This window comes from Oreochromis aureus, linkage group 13 (assembly GCF_013358895.1).
Source record: "Oreochromis aureus strain Israel breed Guangdong linkage group 13, ZZ_aureus, whole genome shotgun sequence".
Classification (NCBI taxonomy): Eukaryota; Metazoa; Chordata; class Actinopteri; order Cichliformes; family Cichlidae; genus Oreochromis; species Oreochromis aureus.
Genome location: NC_052954.1, coordinates 11,253,502 through 11,261,906, shown reverse-complemented (window position 1 = coordinate 11,261,906; position 8,405 = coordinate 11,253,502).

Here is an 8,405-nt window from a genome sequence, read left to right as displayed (position 1 = left end):
TTTTTTTAAATAGATAGATATTGTTATAATGTTATAGCTATTTTTACAACTATGTTTCCTACTGCTATTATTTGTATTGACAACATATAAGCAGGGAGCTGTGTGACTGCTATGTGATTGATATATGATACATAAGGAGTGATATATGGGGATTCTAAATATCGCGTTATTGTATTATGACTTTGTTATGTGCTTATGACCGTTTAAATACATAACAATTTGAATACATTCACAATGTTCCTGAATAACAAACAAATTGTGTTCCTTTTTCACAACTGTTTTCTTAACCTTTTATCTAATTGAAGGTCACTGTGGGCATGTCACGGGTGAGAGGTACATCCTGGGCTGGTTGTCAGTTTGTCCCAGGAGCAGAAGTGTAGATTTCCAGGGATGAAGCTAGCTCACAGAGTCACATTCACATTCCTGTGCTGTATTCCTGGTTTGCACCATCTCAAATGTCTGCTCCCTCTTTGCCATTAGTTTGTACTTTAAAGCACGTCTGGCATTTTATGAGTCATTGTCTCTGTTCTTAATCCGCCTTGACTGGCAAGAGCGTTCCTTTTTTTTTTGCCTTTCTTCTGTGTGACTCTGTGGGTGAGTGGATGATTCTTTGAAATTCATCACAAATCATGGGATCCCTTTCGACGCCCAGTTATCTTGGGTTTAGCTCTCATTAATAATTCTGACGGTGTATCTCACTCAAAGGGCACGAGGGCTCAGCTCATGCATAACGAGACAATATTCAAGTCAAATGTTTCCACATTCTTATTTTAGAATGAATTTTTGTGCATAATTCTTCTAGCTCCAGTCCTTTTAATCTTTTCCTTTGACTCTCTGGAAACCTTTTCATCTACACATTTGGATTTTTCTGAACTGGCACAAAATCTCTGACTTCTGTGTCCATCAGCTGAGGAGTTTTGTTATTATTGAAGACACACGGAGAAAAGAGAAATCCACGGGCTTTTCAGAAAACTGCATTCTCTGCAGGCTACTTTGAAGTTCCGGGAATTAACATAATGAATGTGTTGTGTAGATGTTAATATTTCTGAATGATTTCAGACAGTGCTCTGTAAAGTGTAGTGACAAGGTGAAACAAAAGGAGCCAAAGTCTTTCCATTACAGAGAAAAAAAGCCTCCCAGTGTGAGCGAGCTCGAATCAAACACGAGAAAAACTTTGGGTGGCAGTGGGGACAGAAGAAAGGTCGTGTGGTTTCAGCACTCTGCAAAACAAACTAAGCCTGGCGGGGGTCACTGTGTAACTGTGTGGGTGATCTGAGAGGTGCTGAGAAGACAACGTGGGGAAGAACGTCCCTGTACCATAATAGCACTCGTGCATTTTTTCCCCATTTTTTTCTTTTTTGCATCACTCGACCTTCTGCAGAACATGTAAAACTTCGCTCCACTGCTGCTCAGCAGGGCTTCATGCATCCATTTTTTATTTTCTCATTTTTCCTCTAAAACACACGCTGGGCGGCAGTGGATGAGAGACTCTCGTAGTGTTCCAGATGAACATTATTACCTTTTTACTGTATCACAATAAGGTATTTCATCATATTGCAATCACAAGTGTTCCTGAATTCAAACACAAAGAACATTGACAAATATTACCATGGAAACTGTAAAGCACTCAGACCACTGTATATACAGGTTCATAGACCTAGTCTTGGTAGCCTGGACAATAATTATTATTATAGATTATCCTTGATGTTATAAATAACCTGATTTTATTAAACAAGGGAAATAGAGAGGATGTTGACTGTTATTGCCTCTGAGCACTAAAGGTCATCTCTTGAGCCAGGACCTGCTATGAATTCTAACAGATAGTCTCTATAAAATGTGCACTACTACTTCGTCATCGGTCTTAAATCATAACTGCAGTTTTAATATGTACAGTAACCTTAATGTAACATGTAGAAGGATTTTAAAAGAAGAAGACCCGTCCATTTTGCTGATGAAGATTATGCTCACTCTGTCCCTCGCTAATGATGATAATTGGAAACAGCGCTGCCTGGGCGAGAGTTTGGCATTGTCCGCTCATTGATGCATTCATTTTACCCTCAGATTAATGCGCTGACTGTGACCCTGGTGACCTCTGGTCTGCAGGGAGCCCAGTCACCTGCTCAGGTCACGCACACCTCTTCTACGGTTCGTATAGTCGGCGGATAACTGTACTACAATCGAGGCTATGTGTAAAGAAAATAGAGTGAGTGATAATTTAGCTCAGGCCGGCTGCCAAATGGAAAATAAAGATGTAATTAGAAATTAAAACGAACATAGACTTGCTATAGTACGCATATTTTATTGTGCAGTCCCAGAGCGCACACTCACACACTCACACACACATGCACAAACGAATGGCTCCGTGATCTAACAAACAAAAATCAATAACTGTTTCACATAGCTAATCAAACACGATCTGTTTGGATTTTGGACAGCAAAGCAGTTGATTTAAATTGAGTAAAGCCTATCCAGTGTTAAAGCAGATGCGTTACCCTCCTCTCGCTTTCTGAGCTGCATCAGGATATCTAAAATGATTACAGAGGCTACCAGCCCGCTCACTTTTTAACATTCCTCCACGCCACCTTGTTGGTATGTTGTTGTCACTTTACTCCCTCCTTGTTCTCTTTCTAATCCGAGGTTTATGAGTGCGAACGCACCATTCGGACGTCTATTGGGAGTCATGATTATGAACACTGAGGCTTTGACACTAGGATGATTTATAGTACAGTAGTCAGTGAAGGTGTGCTCTGCTCGTGCCACCCGGGGAGATGCCTTCCATCACAGCTCATTTGCATTCACTCGATTTCTGCGGCGACGATGACTCATACCCACTAATGAGGCACCCACAGGACAGGAGAGTGCTCAACCTAGAGTTACACTATTGTTTCATCCTTCACTGAAAACCTGCACGCAGCTCCTCACCCTCCTCAACTCTCAGTTGTGGAAAAGCAGTCATAACCGTTCAGTTCAGTCTAACACCCCATAATACCTTTGCCTCTCTGTGAGGTGTGCTGACTGTTCCCAATAAAATTACAAAGCCCTGTGGCCCAAGATGCCTTGAAACGTTCCTTTGCCATATTTTGATGTCTCATTTCACCGCTCTACACGTGTAAAGTCACTGCACCTGATGTATTCTGTCACACTTTATTTATTTCCATTAAAAGGTGCAGGAGTATCCTTTCACTGTGCTAATTTATAACAATTTAATCCTCCAACCTTACAAGCATTAAAGTTCAACACAAATGAGAGGGGGATGTGTCGCCATCAGCGATCAAACCGTCCGCACTCTTTTAGAGTTGTCGACTCCAAAAACTATAATTGTGATGTGATTTTCTGCCTCCCAATGACTCGTGACCACGCCGGACACAAAGTTTTATTTTATAATAGTAAAAAAGCCACTTCCAGTGTAATGAAATAGAAAAGAAGTAATAGAGCAAAAGGAACACGCTTCTGTATATTGAGTATTGCTGGGCCAGTTAGAATTGAGTAACGTTTAAGTGTTTTTGCATTAAAAATCCCCCAAACTGTCAAATTTACACAAATTCTGTTGATTTTTTATTTTACTTTTTCGCACGTTCTGTTTGTGTGTTGGTAGACAGTCATATTCAGGCACTGGGTACACTTATTTCTTACTTTTCACTTGAAGGATGTCAAAATACATGCTGTAGATAATGAAAACACTGTACTGGCTGAGGTACATTTAATGGAGTCAGCGAGCTATGAGACCTGACTGAATAAGCGGTAAAGAGCTTGAATGTAATATTGTTCCCACACCAGAAAAATCTCTGTGCCGGCATTTTTCTTATAACTGTAACACCTTTGCAAAGAGGCAAAACTCTAAGTTTTTCTTTACTTTTCCAGAAAGAAAAATAAATATTTCTCTTTGTCATTTTTTTTTACAGGCACACAAACACTGATGCACGTCTAATTGTGTTTGTGTGAATGGAAAATATTTAATTGATTTTCAGCCACGTGTCTACGTGCAAATCTAATTGCAATATGATATTATCACTTTCAGTCCACCAAAGGCAAATTTATTAGTTTTAAATTCAATACGTTGGCTAAAAATAATTCATATGACGATGAGTGCTGAATTTGTGCGTCATTTTTTCTGGGAGTTGTATGTCACAAACAACACTATCAGTGATACATTATCTGCACAGCAGTGGCAGAATGAACAGTAGGAGACAAAAGCAGCGGTTTAATCACTAGAAACCTGTGCACTTTCCCTCTCCTTTGTTCTGTCTTTCTTTGAGCTTATTAAATTTCGCCCTAATTATCAACCAGCTCACAGCCATGAAAAAAACCCCACGAACTCAAAATGAGTGTGTAAATTTATATTTCCGAGTCTAATAACAATGCACTGCGTCATTTGAATAATTTCCTCCTCGTATTCTTTTTAGCAGTGATCCTCGGGTCATTCTTCACGGGGGAAATGATTGTCCTTCCTCTTTCTCTTTGAACAATAAACTCCAAAGGCGAGAGCACATTTTAAAGCCTCTCAGTGGGCATTACACATTTCCGTCAGTGATTTATCAGCTAATAAAAGTAATAAATCAAAGTGTTTAGAAGCATTTTGTTACAAAAAACACACACATGAACAACAGTCCAAACAAAAATGGATTTGCGAAGGCTTTTATGTTCTTAAAAAACCCCTCTCAATTTCTTCAAACTGTACATAGTTGGGTTGTCTTCCTAATTTAGACATCATGTACTGTATCTAAACTGATTTGTGCTCTCGTGCTGTGTGTGGCCTTTCAGTCACAGTGCCATTACTGGAGGAGAGCCGGCTGTGACTGACAGGTGTAGTGGGTGGTACAGATGTGTGTGTTCCCCCGAGTGAAAACTGCAGCAGTTGTCACCGCTCTCCCCCCCCTCTCTTCCATCGATCACAGGCAGTTAGAGCGTGTCTGTCCACACGAAAGGTCACAGGCTCCTGACAGTATTAGCTGCTTACATACATAAAAGCCTGAGGGGAAGCATGTGATGCTCTGGATGTTCACCTTTAGTGCTTTATACACCACCATAGGGACTGAGTGGAATGGCTTTGGATTGCCTCACCAACAGCGACTTATAAAAAGCAAATGGCTCCACTGAGAAAGGAAATACGGAGTTCATTTTACCCTGCCATGTTCTAGCGTTGATGAAATTACTCTGTCCCCTTCAGTTGGCAGCAAGAATCGAGTATTAATTACAGTTAATCAAACTTTGCAGATTATAGGGGAACGTAGAGAGGGTGAAAAATTGGACGGGTGCTCGCTGGCTTCGTTCGAGGCATGTTGGTGCATTTTAAAGTGCTGAACGGCCTTTTTTTGCTGAGGTTGAAATTTTGGAGTATTAGCAAGTTATTAACTTTCTCTAATAGGAAAATCCAGCTCTAGGAATGCAAATGAGGTGAAAGAGCAGTAAGGTGACAATGAGAGCACTGCTCAGCTGCTCATGGGATAATAATGATGTGTTCATTCATGCACAGGGCGAAATGGCCTCTGCGCCCTTCAGCGCCAGTCCAACACAGACTTGTCAAAAGTCAAACTAGAAACTTTTTCTTTCCCAATCAGTCTAGTTATATAATTGAATGTAACGGTCCATAAACAGTTGTTATTTATTGGGAAAACCACCAAGGGATTCCCATGTGAGGCTGACGGCAAGGAGATTAGATTTGGTGTCACCACCTGTATTTGTCTGATTCAGAGTAGTGCTTCTACTCATTTCTGCTTGCTTTATTATTAATGCTAATCAACTTGACTGTTCGGCTACCTGGATATGTCCCCGTACTCCGACTGTGTCTGTTTCAGGAGTTTGACCAGTGGTGGGTATACAACGTTATTGTAATCACATTACATTTTCTGTAACTCAGTAACGTAAGATGGATTCTTCAGCTATCTGCAGGCGGATAGAAAACCTGTTCACTTATATTACAGTCAGCTAACTTGAAGCCACGTGCAGAGAGAAGAAGAGAGCAATCTACAATTTTTGAGGAGTTGAAAGAACCCAGAGGGATGTTAAAGCTGAGTCAAGCCAGCCAAGAAGCCAGAGTAACAAAGGCAGTTATGAACAGCAAGTAGTACTGTAGTCTTCATTTCTATAGTAACATCACTGCAGGCTGGTTTTCAACATTGCTGTGGCTCTGTGTTAAAACCCAGACACATAAAGAAATATCCCGTGTCTGTGCGTGGGACTGTAGCCTAAGGTTTATATGGGTAAATACTAGGGGTGCAACAATACTCGTATCGATATTGAACCGTTTGATACAGTGCTTTCGGTTCGGTACGCATATGTATCGAACAATACAAATTTTTTTATTTATTTTATCAACTTTTCTTCTGACGATGCTGTCTGTGTTGAGTGCTCAGTGGATCTGCGTTCGACTACTCCGCCTAGGCTGCACTGTCGAGTGCAGATCCACTGAGCGCAGCGCAGGCTAGCAAGACAGAAGCTAAGCTCGTTGCAACATGGCAACTGCCTCAACGCTACCCGAAATTGAACCTCCCCCACCCTCATTCGGATCTGGCGTTTGGAACTATCTTGGTTTTCATGTGAAGCATGACCCTGATGTTAAGCGCGTCATGGAAAAAAGTAAAACAGTATGTCGGATGTGCCACGCAATGCTCAATTGGTGGGAACTAGTGCGTTAGCGCAGTTAGCTTGTTAACGTGTTGACGCCGTCCAGCCTCACGCACGGGGCGATCCGCGGTAACTTGTTAACCGAGATTTGCCGCGTTATGCCGTTAATGTCATTTTAACGAGATTAACGCTGACAGCACTAGTGGGAACACAACGAATATGACTGCACATTTACGCCGACATCATCCTAGTGCAAAGACAAGTGGAAGCAGACAAAAACAACAAGCACGCATGCTACAAACTTTACCCGAGTCATTTAGACAGCCGTCAGCACATGATTCTCCTTATGGGGACCTGAAATGTTTAATATGCTGCTGAGAATATACCCCAGAAGAAGCGTATAGTATAGCTTTTATTTTGGAAAGAGCCATTTCTCTGTAATAAACTCTTTTCCAAAGATGAGTGATTTCTCGATCTGATAGATTTATTTTTTATTATTATTTTGTTGTTTCAGCAACATTAAATTTAAAAACTGTACTTTTGAGTTAAAATATATATTTATAATTTTAATAAATGACAAATTAAAAAGGCATGAACATTTTTTTTTGTATCGAAAGAATATCGAACCGTGACACCAAAGTATCGAACCGAACCGAACTGTGAATTTTGTGTATCGTTGCACCCCTAGTAAATACATATAAAGCCAAGCTGTTAAATAGCACAAAAGTAATGTAACAAGTTACTTTTTCTAACTAACAACACTAACATGGGGTTTGCTGTATAGAACAAACTGAAACATCCTGCGTCTGTTTGGGGAATAAGTAAAAGTAAGAATATTAAATGAAGTCGCCACATCGATAAATTGCTTTGGATGCCCTCATATTTAGTCTGCTCCAGCAGCTGAAGCTGTAGATATTTAATAAAGTTAGAAGAAAGGCCTTTATGCACACAGCTAAAAGCACCAAATGCAACTTGATCTCTTGTTAACATTTAGTTAAAAACCCAGATCACACTCATTTGTGAGCTTCATTAATAACCTCTTGCAGACAGGTCTGTGTGTACTCCACATATTTTGTCTTTTACATGACCAGAATGTTTATTGTGTATATTATGCAATAATCTAATGGTGCCTATTGTAGTTGTGGTCCATTTTAAACTTAAATAATCCATCAATTGATGATTGATGATTAATGATCCTTAGCCCATTTTGGTTCCCCCCCTCCTTTGGGATCTGGTGCCCTACACACAGAAAATGGTGTGTGTGTTTGTAGCTGTGGCGTTGCTCATCAGGGTTGGGTCATCTTTATTCATGTTTTTATCGATTTTACAGGGATGATTTATTTTGTAATTGTGAAAATTTGCAGCGTCAGGTGCATAAATCACTTTCCTCCACACAAAAGACAAAAGCCACTTGACCAAAATACTTCTATTAGGCATCCAAAATCCTGCTGTCCTCTTGGTCCATTGTTTCATCTAAAAAAAAAAGACCCTTCTTAGAGGAGTTTAAGTGTTTTATATCTTTGTATCATACATGTAATTTCTTTTAAAGAAGCCCACCCTGAACCCCTCTTTCTACAGAGCCCTCAGGGTGTAATATATAGAAGCAGGTCGCTTTTTGTCTTGCTGCTCTGTGTTAGGCAAGAACTGTTAGTCAAGGCTGATTGCAAACAGTAAGCAGTAAAGAATAGCAACAGTACAGCTACTGTAGCTATACTCATAGTGTCAAAGTGTAGTGTAGATTCAACCACAAGTACAGCTATAGTCGTGCATCAACCACAAGCAGCTGTGCTTACAACATTGCTGCAGTTTGGTATTTTAAAAGGATGAGCAATAAACACTTT